The 21,878-nt window shown below is 34.6% G+C and overlaps 1 pseudogene; it reads left to right on the top strand.

Moving 5' to 3' along the window:
* LOC139901933 (myosin-17-like) overlaps window positions 1-21,878 on the top strand; it is a 67,430-nt pseudogene that overhangs the window by 23,895 nt on the left and 21,657 nt on the right.

Genomic DNA, 21,878 nt, shown 5'->3' with positions numbered 1-21,878 from the left:
CTATTGTTACCGAGCGGCCCAGGATCTCTTGACCAGAATCTAAGTCATGGCATTCGAGATCCACAAGCGTCCCATAATGGTACCAAGGATCACCCTAGGCCACAAGTAGCGGTGATGTTTGTAGTCTTTGTACGCTATCTTTAATTATAACTTTCGCGTTAATAAATGTATACACATAACAAGTTATTAATATACTTATTAGTTATATATATATATATATATATATATATATATATATATATATATATATATATATATATATATATATATATATATATATAAGTGATAAGTGATAATATATTTAGTGTAATTAAGTGTTACTATATAGTTAGGTGTATAAGTTATACTAATAATAGAATTATTTTTTAATTAATCAACTATTATGTATACTTACCATTATATAATTATACCTATGTGATACATACATATATATATATATTCTTTATTATTATTATACATACATATATATTTATAACTAGGTGATATATATGTATAATATATGTAAGTGTTACATATACATAAGTGTAAGAGTGGTACATATATATATATGCTTATTACTTTTATTATTATGTTTACTAACCTTATATAAACTTTCATAATACACATTCATACATACATACACACGTACATATACATACATATATACACATACATATACACGTATGTATATATTTACATACACACACACACACACACATACATATACCTATAATGTATACATGCACATACGTACGTATGCATGCATGCATGCATGCATGTACATCATGATCTCTATTACTAATCATACAATCATAACTTAATAACATTAATCATTATCACATAAAATCATAACTTTTTAACATTCTATATAATCATATTCATTAACCCTAATCTTTATTAACCATACATTAATCAAATCTTCTAACTCCTTACTTATACAATACATAATCATAATTCATAATCTAACTCATGATCATACTCTTCATCTATTATTATTAACTTGCTTATTAACTTTACACATAAAATTATAAACTTCTTATTCATATTCATAACCTAAACTTTTTAATCACAATCTTTACCTATTTCAATAATCATATCTAAACCCTAATCATACCTAATAGTTATCAAATTATTAATACTTCATAATCTTCTTATTAATCATAATACTTGATCTTATTAACATCTCAAAAGTAATTTGATTTAAACACATAATTAAACTAGGGTTATTAGGTATACCTTACTAAGATTGAGACTAAGGATGATGATGATGATGAGAGTCAGAAAACAGAAAACAGAAGCAGCAGCAACAGCAATTTACGACCCAAAACAAGGTCCTTTTGGGTCTTCTTTTGTTCGACAGAAACAGCAGCACGTACACCAACAACTGTGCAACAACTTGGAGTGATTCTTGGGCTTGATTGAACTTGAAAGCAGCATCAAGAACAAGGCGTATTACAGCAGGTTCAGCAGGCATTTGAAGGGCAGTTTGGTGGGGTTTTGTCGACTGCAGAAGGCTGCAGATGATGGCAAATTGCAGCAGGTGTTTGTGGGGATTTTTAGACGATGCAGGAGGCTTTTTGAGGTGTTTAGTCGACAAGAAAAGGAGAGGGAAAACTGGATAAATCTAGTCGACTAATGCAGGATTTTTTTTTTGTCGTGAATATCTTGGAAATAACAATACCTTTTATAGTTTCAATTTGTTTCCTAATTGCACTCAAGTTACATGGTGATCAAGGACTAATTAGAGTTAAACTAGGATGAGAAAGCTTAAGGATCAAGTTTAATTCCCCTAAATAACCCTACAGCCGATTTTTATTGTTGATACATGTTATTTACTTTTTTTATACGGCTCTTATTACTTATTAAGTATTTTATTTAGTAATATTAATAATATTAATAATAATAATAATAATAATAATAATAAATAAATAAATATATATATATATATATATATATATATATATATATATATATATATATATATATATATATATATATATATATATATATATATATATATATATATTTATTTATTTATTATTATTATTATTATTATTATTATTAATATTATTAATATTACTAATATTAGGGTTACATTTTATTTATTTATTTGTCCCTAACTTTTATTAATTTTAACTAAGTTCATATTAGTTTATATTAATTCTTAAAAGTTATATAATACAAATTTTAATACATATAGTTATATAATATAAGAACACAGAAAATACATAAACTATCTATTAATGGAAATATTGATCAAAAGTTAATATTTAATGAAAGTTGTTAAACAAAATTTATGAGTACAAACAGTCATATTAATGGAATAGTAATAACAGAACTGAAAATTTGAGGGTCGTCATAGTACCTCCCCGTTAAAAAAAACTTCGTCCCGAAGTTTCAGGAAGACTTCTCGGATGCATCAACGTTTGAGAAAATATAAGGATATTTCCGTTTCATCTGGTCTTCACGTTCCCAGGTATACTCGGGGCCTCTTCGTGAATTCCAATGGATATTAACAATAGGAATAGATCTTTGTTTCAAACGTTTAACCTCACGATCCATAACTTCTATAGGTTTTTCGGTGAAGTGCAATTTATCATCAATGCGAAGATTATTCAAGGGAATAACAAGTATGTCATCAACAAGACACTTTTTAAGATTCGAGATGTGAAATGTGTGAACTTCATTTAACAGGAAGTGTTGACTAAAAATTACTATTCGGTCAACGTTTTGCTAAAGCAAAGTTTACACTTTATTACCGTGGGGATCTACTTGAGTGATAGCTGATATTGTAAGATAATTCAGCCAAAAGAGCCTAGGTGAATAGAACATCTAGTCTTATGTACTTCATCCAAGACTAGTTCTTGAAAATTTCTGAATAGCGGTGATTTTATAGGATCGACATGTATTCCTTAACTATCAACTACATGCCCAAGAAATTGTACGATTCGCAGCCAAAATTCACACTTTGGAAACTTAACATACAGTTGTTCCTTCTTTAAGAGCTCTAGAATCAATCTCAGATGTTACTCATGCTCTTTCTTGCTCTTGGAATAGATTAAGATGTCATCAATGAAAATGATCACAAATTTATCAAGATAAGGTTTGCATGCATAGTTCATAAGATCCATGAATACAGCAGGAGCAATGGTTAAACCAAAAGGCATGACAAGAAACTCGTAATGTTCATAACGAGTTCGGAAAGCAGTCTTAGAAATATCAGCTTCATTGACTCTCAATTGATGATAACCCGACCTAAGATCAAGCTCCGAATAGATACTTGACCCTTGCAGTTGGTCAAATAGGTCATCAATACGTAGGAGTGGATAACGATTCTTGATGGTTAGCTTGTTGAGTTCTCGGTAATCAATACACATTCTCAACGTGCCACCTTTCTTTCTAGTGAAAAGAACGGGTACTCCCCATGGAGGCGAGCTATGACAAATGAAACCTTTCTCCAAAAGTTCTTGGGGTTGGCTGGATGATTCCTTCATTTCGGATGGAGCTAATCGGTATGGTACCTATGCAATAGGTGCAGCACCGGGCGTGGATAATTTACAAATGAAGGATAATATGATATCTAGGGTTGATATTTCTAGTTGACAAGATAGAGATAAGGAGTAGGTAACGGTACACAATGGTCCTAAGGTTGATCAAATCTTATTTCCATCATGATCCATTAGAATTTCTGCATGACTTGTCATAAGATAACTACGTTGATCAAGCGTCATTATATTATACTAAATCATACTTTTATCACTCCATAAAGTTACTACTATGTCATCTAGTCAATATTCATCCTCTTCGAGGTGAATGATTCAATGGAAAATGAAATAAAAGAAAATAATATCATTCATTCATTTAAAATAAAATAACCAGAGTATTACAGAAACTTAACGAAATCTTTCAAAGTATAAAATTACTGAATGATAACATAAAGAACACTATGAGAAACTTAAATGACTTTTGTAGTTGTCAAAAACTCTTCATTGTGCCTCTTCCACTTCTTCCTCATTATTCCGAGCTTCCTCGGCAGTCATCACGAACGCTCGGCCTTTAGCATTTCCCGTGTTATCCTTTTTCTTTGGACACTGGTTAAGAAAATGCCCTTTTTCTCCACAGTCATAGCATGTAGGAACAATTGTGTTGGCTTTTGTTGCAGGCGTACCAGTTGAAGGAACTGCAACCCTACAATTCTTGGCTATATGACCAATCTTCTTGCACTTGGTGCACTCATCCTTGCACCACCCAGAATGGTGTCTCTCACAATGCTTACAATAAGGTCGTTTCCCAGAATAACCTCCAATTGAGTTTTCGGCAACTTTCTTATTTGAACCTTGGTTTGATTCCTGAGTAGGCTCAAATTTCCTTTTGCCTTCACTAGTCTTAGCCTCGGCTTGTTTATTAGTCGCGACCTTTCTCCTCTTAGCCATCATCAAGTTTTGAGCCATAAGTATCACTGCATCTAAGGTCTCTTTACTAGCAGCAATAACATTTCCTTGAATCTCATCAGGAAGACCTTCTATGTATCGCTCAATCTTCTTTTGCTCAGTGGGCACCATGTCCGGGCACAATGAAACCAACTCTATAAATCTGTTGGTATAGGCTTCAATATTGGTACTTCCCAAAACTTAACCTCTAGCTTTTGAATTTGGTTCCTTGGGCAAAACTTATCAGTCATCATTCTTTTCACAACGGCCCATGGAATAGCATTAGCAGCATCTAGCCCTACAGGTTGGGCATAAGCGTTCTACCAAGTCAAAGCAAGACCACTTAGTGTATGAGTGGCATACTTTACTCGGTCAACCTCCGCGCAGTTACAGATACGAAAGATTGATTCGAGTTTTTCGAAATAACGAGTCAATTCGACTGCTTCCTTATTTCCATTGAAGGATGGAGGCTTACAGTTCATAAACTTCTTGTAGGTGCATGATGTAGGTGGGTTTCCTTGGTTGTTTCCTCGATTATTGTTGCCTTGGGCTGCAACAAGCAGTTGTTGAAATTGTGCGGGAGACAAAGTAACATTGGGAAGAGCGTTAGCACCATGAGTTACCATTGATCTTCAATACACAAAGACAGTATTAGTTGGAGAGTTATGGTGCACTAGGTAGCAACACCAATGGATAAGAAAAGGTAATATGGGTTAGTTAGTGATAATGATGGTGAAGCAAGTGAGTAATTGGGTGTGCGGATAGATTCTTCAGTGTCGGATCCTTCGGTGTCTGAAACGATGACTGGGTGATGACTAGACATCCTAGAGAAGGAGTACTAAATAGATTCTAAGGCACGGTATGACGGCAAGGATATAAGGAGAGCATAGTAAGGCAAGCATAGAAATGAAGATCGTACTTTAAACTAAGGCAAGAATATAGACAAATAAGTAAGGTGCTTAAACTAAGGCAGGAAATGTTATAGTCCTATAGATTGCTAAGGCACCTAATTAACACATAAGGCACACATAAAATACAATCCTGGTTCTCTATAACAAACCTAGCTCTGATACCACTCTGTCATACCCCCAAATAGGGCCGGGGAAATATGACTTCACAATATCACAACACAAGTATGTATAAACGAGAACGACTCTATATGAGACGTTTTAATAAAACAAAATTTGATTTGAGTGGAAACATAATAATGTTTTACATAATGAAATTCCAATGATAAGTCTAATATGTGGACTCCAATGCAACAGCTAACTAAGCATCATAGGGCAGCACATAAGCTAATCTTCACCTGAGACAAACATGCTTAAAGTGTCAACACAAAGGTTGAGTGAACATCATAGGTTTAACAATTATAATAAGTTTTAGACCACAAGATTTAATTCAAAACATCAAAATATTCAATATGCCATGAGTTATAATATCGAACTAAACATTAACCCCTGACACTGTACGGGTGTCGGCAATCATTATTATGTAACCCCTTGACGATCACGCCAATGGGTAGAGACGTCACTCTCAATAGGCCTACTCACAATAATTAAGCTTGCATAATTTCAATTCCAGCAATTAATGATATTATAGCTGGGATTTGCAAGTAACAATAGATACATGTTTAATAAAGGTCTCACAAAATTGCATATCAAATAGTTTAGGTACTTGTGTCAAAATTGTAAATCATTTAAAAAAAAGCATGTGTCTCACCCTAAAGTTTATAAAATAGTTAAGAAATAGTAGAAAGAGGGGCTATGAAGTTCACCTTAATAGCAAGTAAGAAATTTCACGCAAGAAAGTATGAACGGAGTATGTAACGGAGATCTCAACCTAGAGATATAACCTTTGATTAGTATATGTCTAATAGACATAAAGTTTTTTTTATTAATATAGCAAACTATATTAACAGTGACGGTTTTCGAGAAAAGTTCCTATTTCTCAAAAGTTTCTATATTTGGAAACTTACTATTTATGGAAAGCTTCCACTTATAGTAAGCTTCTAATTTAAGAAGTTCGGGTTATAATTCTTAACAAAGATGTTGTACAATCTCGCCCAAACTTCGTTGCTAACATGCAAGTCACTCGAATGATCTATTGTTACCGAGCGGCCCAGGATCTCTTGACCAGAATCTAAGTCATGGCATTCGAGATCCACAAGCGTCCCATAATGGTACCAAGGATCACCCTAGGCCACAAGTAGCGGTGATGTTTGTAGTCTTTGTAAGTTATCTTTAATTATAACCTTCACGTTAATAAATGTATACACATAACAAGTTATTAATGTACTTATTAGTTATATATATATATATATATATATATATATATATATATATATATATATATATATATATATATATAAAGTGATAATATATTTAGTGTAATTAAGTGTTACTATATAGTTAGGTGTATAAGTTATACTAATAATAGTATTATTATTTAATTAATCAACTATTATGTATACTTATCATTATATAATTATACCTATGTGATATATACATATATATATTCTTTATTATTATTATACATATATATATATTTATAACTAGGTGATATATATGTATAATATATGTAAGTGTTACATATACATAATTGTAAGAGTGGTACATATATATATATATATATATATATATATATATATATATATATATATATATATATATATATATATATATATATATATATATATATATGCTTATTACTTTTATTATTATGTTTATTAACCTTATATAATACTTTCATAATACACATTCATACATACATACACACGTACATATACATACATATAGACACATACATATACAAGTATGTATATATTTATATACACACACACATATACCTATAATGTATACATGCACATACGTACGTATGCATGCATGCATGCATGCATGTACATCATGATCTCCATTACTAATCATACAATCATAACTTAATAACATTAATCATTATCACATAAAATCATAACTTTTTAACATTCTATATAATCATATTCATTAACCCTAATCTTTATTAACCATACATTAACCAAATCTTCTAACTCCTTACTTATACAATACATAATCATAATTCATAATCTAACTCATGATCATACTCTTCATCTATTATTATTAACTAGCTTATTAACTTTACACATAAAATCATAAACTTCTTATTCATATTCATAACCTAAACTTTTTAATCACAATCTTTACCTATTTCAATAATCATATCTAAACCCTAATCATACCTAATAGTTATCAAATTATTAATACTTCATAATCTTCTTATTAATCATAATACTTGATCTTATTAACATCTCAAAAGTAATTTGATTTAAACACATAATTAAACTAGGGTTATTAGATATACCTTACTAAGATTGAGACTAAGGATGATGATGATAATGAGAGTTAGAAAACAGAAGCAGCAGCAACAACAATTTACGACCCAAAACAAGGTCCTTTTGGGTCTTCTTTTGTTCGACAGAAATAGCAGCACGTACATCAACAACTATGCAGCAACTTGGAGTGATTCTTGGGCTTGATTGAACTTGATAGCAGCAGCAAGAACAAGGCATATTGCAGCAGGTTCAGCAGGCATTTGAAGGGCAGTTTGGTGGGGTTTTGTCGACTGGAGAAGGCTACAGATGATGGCAAATTGCAGCAGGTGTTTGTGGGGATCTTTAGTCGATGCAGGAGGCTTTTTGAGGTGTTTAGTCGACTAGAAAAGGAGAGGGAAACTGGATAAATCTAGTCGACTAATGCAGGATTTTTTTTTGTCGTGAATATCTTGGAAATAACGATGCCTTTTATAGTTTCAATTTGTTTCCTAATTGCACTCAAGTTACATGGTGATCAAGGACTAATTAGAGTTAAACTAGGATGAGAAAGCTTAAGGATCAAGTCTAATTCCCTTAAATAACCCTACAGTCGATTTTTATTGTTGATACAAGTTATTTACTTTTTTTTATACAGCTCTTATTACTTATTAAGTATTTGATATATATTATTATTATTATTAATATTACTAATATTAGGGTTATATTTTATTTATTTATGTGTCCCTAACTTTTATTAATTATAACTAAGTTCATATTAGTTTATATTAATTCTTAAAAGTTATATAATATAAATTTTAATAATACATATAGTTATATAATATAAGAACACAGAAAATACATAAACTATCTATTAATGGAAATATTGATCAAAAGTTAATATTTAATCAAAGTTGTTAAACAAAATTTACGAGTACAAACAGTCCTATTAATGAAACAGTAATAACAGAACTGAAAATTTGAGGGTCGTCATATTGTTTGTGCTTTGCGCAGGTGCTTAGCGTACAACAGATATACAGAATTAGTATAATGTATTGGGATGACAAATACGGCACAAAAAATGTTTCTTCAAAAGTATGTGTTGGAACTTGGATCCGGTTCGACCCGTATTCAAACCGTCCACTAACTTCCTTATTATTTATTATGGAACAATTTATCATATGTTAGTAATTAAGAACTAAACCCATTTATATCATTGATTAATTAAAATTAACCATCCATTAATATAGTGATTAATTGTGATGAAGGCTTTTCGTTATCTTAGTGGTTACTAAGTCATTAGTATAATTGGGGATGTTAGGTGCTTGCAAAGGACACACAAGAAGTAACATATAATATATACTATACTAAATAACAAGATAAGAAATATTGAGAGAAACAAGATTGTGATCTTGTGTCGTTCGTGTATGTTTGAGGCAAACATAGCCAAGGGAACAATAAAAAGATAAGAAATATTGAGAGAAACAAGATTGTGATCTTGTGTCGTTAGTGTATGTTTGAGGCAAACATAGACAAGGGAATCTTAGGTTGTAAACCTTGCTTTCCCCGACCGGTGATCTAAACAACTTCGATCATTTTCTGCTTTCGCTACTAGCATTCGGGTATGTTCCAAATTCTTTAAATACTACATTGGTATCAGAGCTATTTTGTTTAGTTTCTGGTTAAATGCTAAAAACTGTGATCATAACATTTAATTATTCTAGTAATAATTACGATAAACTTTCATTTCGTTTGAAAGTAAATATTTTACCTTTTATCGTTTGGAATAGAAATTTCTATGTGAAATATTGAATATATTAATCATTTGTTGGTATAAATAAACATTTCCACGATTTGGTTTGTTTATTTTCCAAAATGATTCATGTTATTTTTGTTTTAACATGAAGTGAGTTATGTATCCGATTTAATATAATTTTGTTGTAGTTCTATATTTGTTATAGAAATTATTGAGGAAAAGAAAGAAAAGTTTATACCAGGACCAAATTTATTTTATATTTCTTTGTGAAATATTGTTCACATAAATTATTACTAAGTGTAATAATTAAACATTTTTTACGTTTAAAAGTAATTTCTTAGTGAAATTAGAACCTTTATGAAACCTAGCATATGTGCTATAATTAGATAACTTTGCATAATTGATTATATTAATTGTAGTTTCATGGTAGACTTTGTGGATGATAATTGGAAACATAGTGAACTTTTTCTTCACGACCTACCGTGAACTATTATTTGGCATGATTTATTATTGGAAAAGTGTTTTGTATATATGGATGTATATCAATTAGTCTTGCATAATTGTTTACGTATTGAATATTGGTTCAATTTAAAATTGTCTCATCCGAAGTTTTTATTCTATAATGGCTTTCACATCCAACAACGTTGTTTAACTTAACGACAAATTTAAGTTAAATATAAACAATTTTTTAAAAATTGAGAAGCTTGAATATCCAATGCGTTTGGAAGAGCAATAGGCTCAAGATGCCTCACCGCATTTGAGAAGTAAATATGAGAAAGGTAATAAATCCCTAATTAAGTGAGAGTGTGATGCGTACTTCACCAAAAATAAATAATATTGTCACTCATATTTGTGGTTGAGTAATATTTGACTTTAGTAAGTTACTATCGTTAAATATAAATTGTTATCATAAATAGATATATGATGACAAAATACTTTTCCTTAAAGTTTGGAGCATATGTCATTGCTCCTTACATAATGAAAACATCGAGTTTCATTTTGGATTGTATATGGTTACTATGGTAGGTAAACTTTGTGTTTGCATCTCATCCTCTGTGGATTGTAGGTTTGCACATGGGAAACCATTTATTAAATGATAACGAAACATTTGTAGAATTTTTGATGAATTTCACTTTTTCAAGTGAAGTAGAGATATGTAGGAAATAACTTTTTAGATGGAGTTATAAAGATCAGTTCATACAAGTTTGTCTTTATGATTGGATCCTTGCATAATTGTTCATCAAAACTTAATATCTATGTGATATAAGTTTTCATTATTAGTTTCACAAAATGCGGTTGAATTCTCTTTAAGAACAAGCTCATTTAATATTGATTTTATTCTAAATGATTTCATCATTATCTAAGTGATAAATAAAGAAAATTCCATTTCCTCACTTATAACTTCAATATGTTTGAATGAAGTAAGTATGATATGCTAGTTTAGTCATGTTGACTAACCATACTTCTAGCTTAGTCTACATTTGGTGCTTGCTAGATGGTGATAAAGTGAAATTGTGCACTTATAAGCATTGTCAAGGAAAAGGCTATGAAAAATCATGTAGAAAGTAAACTTAATTGTTTGGTCCATTGCACTTGATTCTTTTGAATTATGTGACACAATGAACGTTGTTGCAAGACATGAGGTATATTTATTAATAATTATTTTTCGAGTTGGTTGATTTCTCGAAAATCCAAAGCGTTGGATCACTTTCAATATTATTTAAATTTTGTTGAGAATTAACTTACACGAACAATAATTAAAAAAACATATCGAGGATGTGAATATCTTGTGATCAGTTCATAGCACTACGTGATGCTAAAGGTATTCAAACATTATTTCTTTACTCCAATAATTCTACAACAAAAAGTTGTTATGGAAAGTTAGAATAAATGTTCCTCGAAATGGTTAGGGACTTATTGATGTAATGATAAGTCTCAAATTCATACTTAATTGAGTGTCTTGCACAAATTAATAACTTCCATGTCATATGAGTTATGGAAAGATTGTAAGCACGATTAGAATTACAATGTCATAAGACATTATGATTGTGCAATGTATATGATTTTCTGGACAATGGGTCCAAGAGGGTGAAACTTATTTTCACTAAATACGTTGACAATCAAAAGATTTTGTGTTCATAGGTGAACACCTCAGTGTGAGGTTGACTAAATTTAAATCTTGAGATGTAACGTTCTAGGAAATGAGTTCCTAATATGTCGAGATACAAATAAAGATTTGTATTTATTTGATACCACATAATTATCTCATTCGAGTAGGAGAAATTTGAGGAATAATACAGATAATTTGTTTATCTATGTACAATTCATCAACCTATTATGAATGAGAATAATTCTAAGTTGAATGGGAGCTTTTAAGATACCAATAATTCAATTTGTGAAAATCTCAAAGCCATATAGATGAACGCAATGGAAAATGGAGTCAATAATGTTGAACCATACTTGAGAATTTGTTAAGCTTCCAAAAGGACATAAATCTTTCGAGAATATATGTATTCTCAAAATTAAAACTCGTGAAGGTTTTCAAAAGATTTAAAAGCTCGAAATGTAGCAAAAGGCTACAACCAACAAAAAAAGTTTTCTATGTGAAAACCTCATATCTTGAATAGAATTCATCAATTTAGTTCAATTCTGGCCATAATGACAATTATGAACCTTGAGTTACATTTTTTTAAATGTGAAAAGTCTTGTTTGATTAAGAGAACCGTATCAAGAAATCTATGTGTAGATTTCATGAAAGCTTGCTACAAACAAAAGGTTTATAGATTGTTAATGACCACAAATAGTCTTTAATATATGATATATATTTTCACAATGTAATCATATCGAATGAGTTCATTATGATCATGAGTATATACTAAAAGGTCTAAATGTCTTTATCGTTATACGTTAATGATATTTTGTGGCTTTGGTCAATAAGAAGAATGTTAGTGTGGGAGAATTTTCATTTATTCATGAAATTAGAGTTTCAAGAGATTGTTCAAGGAAGTTATTATATTAACAAGATCTTTGAACACGTTATGTAATCTCACTAACAAACTTATGGTGAAAATTGAGCATATGTTTTTGTCCTTAGACTCCAAAATGAAATGTGCAAATGCAGATTGTTCTTTATGTGAATAAGGTTGGAAGTTCTTTGTACGTTTTGAAATGTACAAAGTTAATTATTTTCTTTCCATTTAGAATGGAAAGTAATTAAAAGCCGTGAAAATGATACTAAGGTATCTAAGTAGTAATGTTGACTTATTGTGCCTTAATTAAAACGATTTGCAAATAAAAGGTTGTACACTTATTGATTAGGTTGTGATCTCATGGAGGAACAAGAATTAGTCATATGAAGCCTTGTATACAATGGAGGCTGATATTTTGTATTTCGGTCATGGTTCAAAAAGATGTGTAGCTTAACCAATAATTTGAGAAACTTGGAACTTATTACAAAGTTATCAATTGAGTAACAGCTTACTCAAATAGTACATACTTTGTAGCATATGAAAAGGATTTTAAGTTCCATTGTAAAATAAAGCACATAGTTGTCAATTGCAACGTTACTTAATGACATGGTTGCAAGAAATATTATAAATATGTGGTACATATATATGAATGAAATGGTTGCAAATCATTTGAGAAATCCATGCCTAGAGAGATATGTTTATGTGACATGTCATGTCTCAAAGGTTGCGTAGTTTTTGAGATTGTACTGAGTTGTATTTTTTCCAACATATTAAGCGTTCTAATATCCATGAGTGACAATGTGTTTGTCAAATCCTATATATAAAGTATTATTGTGAGAAAAGTATGTCGGATAGATTAGAGATCAGCCCACTCACATGGGTGATCAGCTCCATCACTTTAGTAGTGACTGGTGAAATAGCGCATTTTAAGTATTTTGTCAGAGTGAAAATTGAGCGCAAACTTAAAATATTTGATGCTACAGTTGTAATGGTTACAACAATATGTGAATTACTTAAGTTTCACATTGTTTGTCTTTTATATCCAGATGTGAGTTCTTGTGAGAAATATGTATTTTTATGAGTAGATGAGTGAACTCGAGTTTGAACATTATGTATGTTTAAACTATTATCTGTGCAACATTGATTTAAAGACATACCTCCATTGTGAAAGGAGAAATGTTGCAGCATGTGATTCAGACTACATGTGATCAAGACGACCAAAATGAGAAATAGAAGAAAACGATATCTACTTGTATGTTATGTGAGTCGCTTGAGGTATTATCAACCTCAATAAATATCCTTATGACTGTTTCTTGTCTCTTAAGGCTTAGATTGATGTTTACTATCTTAAGACGTTGCTTAAGTGTGATGCCCCGTACAAAACCATCGTGTACGAATCATCAACAACATGATCATTACAAGGTTAAGTACTATATGCTGTAATAAAAGAAGTTGCATTCTTGATAAAAAGGTGACGTCATAACCGACATCAAATGTTTTACACCGACAGTATGCTTCCACGAATAGCAAGCATGAATAAATGTATGTAACCCTTAGGTCGTTACAATACATAGTTTCAAATGTATTAAAGTTTGAATGCAGATAAACAGTTCATGCGGTGATAACACTAGAGCAGCGGGTGTCTACGGCAAGACTAGCACGACAGCGGAAGCAAATAACCTTAAGCACCTGAGAAAAACATGCTTAAAAACGTCAACACAAAGGTTGGTGAGCTATAGTTTAAGTATAACAGTATGTAAGGTAGGCCACGAGATTTCAGTGCTACAAAGAGAGTTTCAAAACAGTATGATAAAGTATATGTTAACCGTGGGCACTTGGTAACTAACTTAACGTTTATACCCCCTGAAAGTACACTTGGCAAGTGCGTATGTTTACGAAGTATTAAACACTTGTTAAATGCTATCGCTACTAGCCCGAGTGGGGATGTCAAACCCTATGGATCCATATCTAAGATTCGCGTTCACGGTTCAAAAACCAATGATTAAACGTTACCGAGCTAAAGGGAATGTTTATGCCATTGTATAACCCACACATATATAAGTTTAAGTACTCGTGCCTAGTATGTAAAACATAAAATCTGCATGTATTCTCAGTTCCCAAAATAAGTTAAAGTAAAAAGGGAATGCTATAACTCACAATGATAAAGTAGCGGTAAAGTATGACTTGGAAAGTAAACAAGTAATGAAGGTTGTCCAAACGGGTCCTCAACCTAAGTCAAATAGAACTAAGTCAGTAAATCGTCCCAATAGGTTTAAAAGTATGTAAATAAGGTCTTAAAAGTCATCATCATTCATCATCAAACATAAGACGTAAAGTAGGTTTCGTTTATGAAAGTAGTTTAAAAAGGCTGACTTCGATCAGTCACCACGGCCTCTACCCTTACTGAATTAAGGTGAGACCAGTGGCCATGGCTCGGTATATGAGTCCTTTATGTGTGATAAAATTTACAGAAGCAAACTCATCTTCGTTTGACTTTGGCGACAGTCTAAGTGCGAGTAGGTCAGAAATTTCTGCACAACGTTAAAAGGACATAGTGACGATCGGAGGGCCATAAAACCTAAACCGTAACTCGGATTAAGACGAGTCCTATATGAAAAATTATCTACTTGAAAAGATCTATCTGAAAATCAAGGTTAAAGCAGCCCAGGTGTACTGGTATGGTACAGAACCCAGAAAACAGTAGGCAGAAGACAGTAAACAGAAAAATTGTGGGTTCCGGTGATCTTGGTGCTCGATGCTTATCACGGTTCTCATCCTTGATGCATATAGCTTCAAGTGTACAACTCGTTGATGTGTTTGCATCATTTTCACCAAGGTTTGACCATCATAACCCAAGTGCAAGTCTAAGACATGAAGCACAACTCATTTAAGAGTTGTATGAAGTTTGATGAACCAAAGTTACATCAAAGTCTTAGATCTAACACATACATGAACTTTAAGACTAATAATAAGTTACAAACTTGAAAGTGAACTTATGAAATCAAGATCTTAAGTTGTAGAACATAGTTCGTAGGTTGATCTTGAAGATCCAAGACTCAAAGGTCTAGATCAAGCATAAGTATACAAAGTTATATTTAAAGAAAACTTACTTACATGTTCTTGAACTTTTAAGTTAACTTTTAGTTCCAAGAGATATGAGATCAAGACTAACTTGTAATACTTGACCATTTAACAACAAACATGAATTAAAGTGCATAATATGAAGTAACAAACTAAATAAACAAGTTAATAGGTCATGGTTGTTCATACTTTAAAGATTCAAACCAAAGTTTGATCTTTAAGAAAGTAAACTTTAAAGTTTACTAACATGAATTACAAGTATGAGTTTAACAACTATGAACTTACAAACTTTTGAAACAATAAATGTAGAACATAAACTAGTAAGTTTAGTTCTTGTGTGTTCTTGAAATTACAAGATAAATGAAGAATGAAACTAAAGAGTTTGATTCTTGGAAACTAGTAAGTAAATAATAACAAGTAACAAAGTAACAACAACTAACAACTACAAACAATTAACAACAAAGAACAAAGATGATGATGATTTAAGGGTGCTTGGTTCGGTTTTTACAAGAAGAAAAGAAGAGAAAAAGTATCAAGTTACTTACTAAGTATAGAGAGAAAAAGAGAGTAAAATGGTTGCAAGTATGAGAGTGTTTTGTGTGTGAGAAAAAGAGAGCAAAATGCAAGTGATATGTAATCAAAATTTTGAAACAAAAACCCCATCTAAAGGCCTATAGGCCGACGGTTAGCTGCTCCCAAGAGGGGAGGGATTAGTTCATTGGTTCCTAGCATGAAAAGCTTGAAAAAGTTGGTTAATGGATGGCCATGCATGGGGATTGTATGTTAACTAGATTCCTTAAGTCTTTAACTAACTAGTTAAGTTCAAATGGATTACTTACATGTATGTATGGGCTAACTAGTCCACTTAAGGGTGTAGGGTGGGCTTTATAAGCCCATGTTCAATTAAAAGCCCAAGTTGTATGTAATTAACAAATGAATCCAATTAAAGCCCAAGTAATTAACTAATAACCATAGTTAATTAAAATGATTAATAAAACTAATCATGAATGTAAATAATATGTGAAAATATTATTCGTGTAAGTTTCGCGTGTCACAAAGACGTTTCGGGCAATTAAAGTCAAGTACGTTTAGTCATGGCAACATGTAAATGTAATAACATACATTCGTTTAATCACAAGTATTAATAATAATAATTATTAATAAATAAACGTTGGAAAATCCAGGGTCATTACATTACCCACCTGTTAAAGAAAATTTCGTCCCGAAATTTAAGCTGAGGTAGATGGAGGAGTCGGGAAAAGGTGAAGATACTTTCGCATCATTTGATCCTCTCGATCCCAAGTAAACTCAGGTCCTCGTTTGGCATTCCATCATACTCGGACGATCGGAATCTTGTTGCGTTTCAAAGTTTTGATCTCACGATCCATAATCTCAACTGGTTCTTCCACAAAGTGAAGTTTGTCGTCAATCGTAAGTTCTTTAAGTGGTATGATAAGTTCTGGTGCAGCAAGACACTTCTTCAAGTTTGACACGTGGAAGGTAGGATGAACTGAGCTCAATTGTGCTGGTAGATCCAAACGGTAACGGGTCCAACACATTCCAAGATTTCAAAAGGACCAATGTATCGTGGGTTTAACTTTCCACGTTTTCCAAAACGGATCACACCTTTCCAAGGTGCAACCTTTAACATTACACGGTCGCCCACGTTGAATTCAAAGTCCTTACGTTTAAGATCAGCATAACTCTTTTGACGATCGCGGGCAGTCTTAAGTCTAGTTTGAATCTGAGCAATCTTCTCCATGGTTTCATGGACTACCTCGGGTCCGGTGATTTGCTTTTCGCCTACTTCGGCCCAACAAATAGGAGATCGGCACTTAAGGCCATACAATGCTTCAAAAGGTGCAGTATTAATGCTCGAGTGATAACTGTTGTTGTAAGAAAATTCGGCGAGTGGCAAATGCCTTTCCCAGGCCTTTCCGAAATCAATGACACATGCACGCAACATGTCTTCCAAGGTCTGAATCGTTCGTTCACTTTGCCCGTCAGTCTGAGGGTGATAAGCAGTACTCATGTCAAGACGAGTTCCCATGGCTTCTTGCAAAGAACGCCAAAATCTAGAAGCAAAACGGGGATCGCGATCAGAGATGATCGATAAAGGTACACCGTGACGAGATACAACCTCCTTGATGTATAGATGAGCAAGTCTTTCCATTGTATCAATTTCCTTCATCGCTAGGAAGTGTGCAGATTTGGTAAGGCGGTCAACAATAACCGAAATAGTATCGTATCCGCCCACCGTCTTTGGTAGCTTGGTGATGAAATCCATTGTGATCCTTTCCCACTTCCATTGTGGGATTTCCGGCTGTTGAAGTAACCCAGAAGGTCTCTGATGCTCGAATTTAACCTTCGAGCAAGTCAAACACTTCCCAACATAAGTTGCAACGTCTTTCTTAAGATTCGGCCACCAATACTGTTCTTTAAGATCGTGGTACATCTTGCCCGCTCCGGGATGAATCGAATAACTCGATTTGTGGGCTTCATCAAGTATAAGGTTCCGTAGATCTCCATAAAGAGGTACCCAAATTCTTCCGGCATAACATCGGAGTCCAGACTCCCTAACCTCGAATCGAGAGAAAAGTATGTTCAAATGTTCGTGAGATATATTCTCCTTCTTGAGAGCCTCATCTTGGGCTACTCTGATCTGGCTGTTGAGGTTTGAATGGATGGTGATGTTCAGAGCCCTAACACGAAGAGGTGCCGTCCTCTCCTTTCGGCTTAAAGCATTAGCTACAACATTGGCCTTGCCAGGATGATAGCGAAGTTCACAATCGTAGTCGTTGAGCGTCTCGATCCATCGACACTGTCTCATATTCAATTGCTTCTGATCAAAGATGTGCTGGAGACTCTTGTGATCGGTGAAGATAGTGCTCTTAGTTCCATACAAATAGTGTCTCCACAATTTAAGCGCAAAGACAACGGCTCCCAGTTCAAGATCGTGAGTAGTGTTGTTCCACTTGTGAATCTTCAATTAGCAGGAGGCATAGGCAATAACCTTTGATCGTTGCATCAGTACACAACCAAAACCACTTTTCGACGCATCGCAATAAACAACAAAGTCGTCACTGCCTTCGGGAAGTGATAAGATAGGTGCGGTGGTTAACTTCTTCTTCAAAGTTTGGAATGCTGATTCGTGTGCGGGTTTCCAAATGAACCTTTTGCCCTTGTGAGTCAGCGCGGTCAAAGGACGCGCAATCAGAGAGAAACCTTCGATAAACCTTCGATAATAACTGGCGAGACCTAGGAATTGGCGAATATGCATCGGAGTAGTGGGGGTCTCCCACTTGCTGATAGCTTCAATCTTGGTGGGATCAACTTTGATACCCTGGTCGCTCACAACATGACCCAGAAATTGAACTTCCGTCAACCAAAATTCACACTTGGAGAATTTGGCGTAAAGTTGCTCTTGTCTCAAGAGTTCAAGCACTAGTCGGAGGTGTTGCTCATGTTCTTCTTCGCTCTTAGAGTAGATGAGAATATCATCTATGAAGACGATAACAAACTTATCCAAGTACGACTTGCAGACACGATTCATGAGGTCCATGAACACGGCAGGTGCATTTGTCAAACCGAATGGCATCACGAGAAACTCATAATGACCATAACGGGTCCTGAATGCAGTCTTCATCATGTCACTTTCCTTCACCCTCAACTGGTGATAACCGGATCGCAAATCGATCTTTGAGTAGACACTCGATCCTTGTAGTTGATCAAAAAGATCATCAATTCTAGGAAGAGAATACCGATTATTGATCGTCAATTTGTTGAGTTCACGATAGTCGATACACATACGGAAGGATCCATCCTTCTTCTTCACAAACAACACAGGTGCGCCCCAAGGCGAGAAACTTGGTTGGATAAATCCTCGATCAAGTAGTTCTTGTAGTTGGCTTTGTAATTCTTGCATCTCGGAAGGTGCGAGTCTATAAGGTACGCTAGCTACAGGTGCAGCTCCTAGCACTAAGTCGATCTGAAACTCTACTGCTCTCTGCGGCGGCAATCCAGGCAATTCCTCTGGGAAGACATCGGAAAATTCGTTCACAATTCGAACGTCGTTCACACTCTTCACCTCGGTTTCTACCGCTTTCACATGCGCTAGGACAGCAAGACGTCCCTTCTTCATAATATTTTGCGCTTTCACGCAACTAATGAGGTTCAACTTCGAGGTACATCTCTCTCCATAGATAACCAGTGGTTCACCGTCTCCTTGCGGTATACGAAGAGCTTTATCTCCACAAATAATATCGGCTCTTATCTTGCTCAATCAATCCATACCAACGATCACGTCAAAGCTTCCCAGTTTGATAGGTATCAAATCAATTTCGAAATCTACACTAGCTATGTTGATAATAGCTCCTCGACTAATATGGTCAACTTTCTCAAGTTTTCCATTGGCGACCTCGACAAGCATACTCTCTTTTAACGGGACTAATGACCAATTAATCTTATCGCAAAAATGTCTACATACGTAACTTCTATCCGCACCAGTATCAAACAAGACAGAAGCTAAAAGGTTGTTGATTTTGAATATACCTGTCACCAAGTCGGGGTTTTCGCGTGCGTCCCTTGCATTAACATTGAAAGCTCTAGCGCGGGGTGGTCCGCCATCTTTTTGCTTATTTGGACACGCATTTCTGAAATGGCCCATCTGCTCGCATTCGTAACACTTCTTCGGTCCGTTGGTGTTCGGCTTTCCATTCAAAGTGGTGACCTTGCAGTCTTTTCCAACATGCCCAGACCGTTGGCACTTCTCGCAGACAACATTGCAATACCCAGTGTGGTGTTTGTAACACCTCTTGCATTGAGGTAGGGTTCCCTTGTAGTTCGGGTTGGAGTTGGTGTTGTTGTTGGGGTTGGGGTTTCCACCGTTGTTGTTTCCTCTGAAACCCTCATGTCGTTTTGCCGGGTTCTGTTCATAGTTTCTTCCCCTGTTGTTGTTGTTGTTGTTGTTGTGGTTATCCCATTTACGCTTCTCACTAGTACCCACTTCAGACTTAGTTTTCTCCGGTTCATCAATGGTTATTTGATTCATTAAAGTATGAGTCATGCGCATCGCTTCTGTGACATTTGGTGGTTTGGATGAGGTGACGTTTCCCTTAATGCTCTTAGGGAGTCCCCAGAAGTATCTCTCCATTTGCTTGACTTCTGGGGTGACCATTGTCGGACACATCAGGGCTAGTTCCAAAAATCTCCTGTTTTAACTATCAAGGTGGTTCCCAACGGCCTTTAACTGCATGAATTCCATTTCCATCTTTTGGATTTCGGTTCTCGGACAATTCTCCTCAATCATGGCACACTTAAATTCCTCCCATGGCGTAGCATACGCCTCATCAATGCCTTGTGCCTGTGCCATTGTGTTCCACCACGTGAGCGCGCCGTCAGATAGCGTGCAAGAAGCAAATTTGGTTTTGCTGTCCTCTGAACAGTTGCTAACTCGGAATACTGATTCAAGTTTCTCGAACCATCTGGTGAGACCAACCGGTCCCTCAGTGCCGCTGAAGTTATGTGGTTTACAGCTCTGGAATTCCTTGTAAGTACACCCATTTCGAACGGGTTGAATAACCGGTGGTGGTGGCGATGGCGGTGGCGGTAGCGGTGGAGCTTGGGGTTGCATTTCCGCAATGGCTGCGGCTACACGTTCTTGGATCGTCTCTTCTATTTGAGCAGCAGTAGGTGTGGATCGACCGTTAACCATGGTGTTCTATACAAACATTTTGACTCGAGTCAAAATCCAGCATTCAATATATAATAATATAGTATATAACAACCAACATGTAAACAGCACAACACATGTTAATTAAGTAACGCAAGTTGATACAAGTACCGCAAAACACCATACAGTAACGTAAATAGAACACTTGTGCAAAAAGTAACATCACAAAGTTTCCATTCATTAATAATAAGTTTCATACATCATGATAGATTCGTACAATACATAAGTGAAATATGAAACTACAACTAGATTACATCATGAAATCTAATACAAAAGGTCCTACAGTGAAGGTGGGTGTAGGATGTCGAAAACCTGAGCCAACTGCTCCTCGAGCTCAGTAACCCGAGCTCGGAGGATTCCCACCTCCCTCCTCAGTTCCTCGTTAGAGGGAGATGGTGGGGCAGGCGGTGCAGGTGGTGCGGGTGGTGCCGGTGGTGCGGGTGGTGCAGACCGCACGAAACGGGGTGCAGACATTCCGGCTCCAGAAATAGTCAGTACGTAACGGGGTGTCTTATGCACTTGTGGGTCGACAGGGTACGGCACAAGCCGCTTACGAGCAGTAACCCTATGACGCCGACCAAATGTGTCAGTGAAAGCACGGCCTCTGTTGATCCCCGGAATGATGGTACCG

The sequence above is a fragment of the Rutidosis leptorrhynchoides genome, chromosome 3 (assembly GCF_046630445.1).
Source record: "Rutidosis leptorrhynchoides isolate AG116_Rl617_1_P2 chromosome 3, CSIRO_AGI_Rlap_v1, whole genome shotgun sequence".
Taxonomy (NCBI): Eukaryota; Viridiplantae; Streptophyta; class Magnoliopsida; order Asterales; family Asteraceae; genus Rutidosis; species Rutidosis leptorrhynchoides.
Note: the sequence above shows the minus strand (reverse complement) of the source record. Positions and strands in the feature narration are given on the sequence as shown.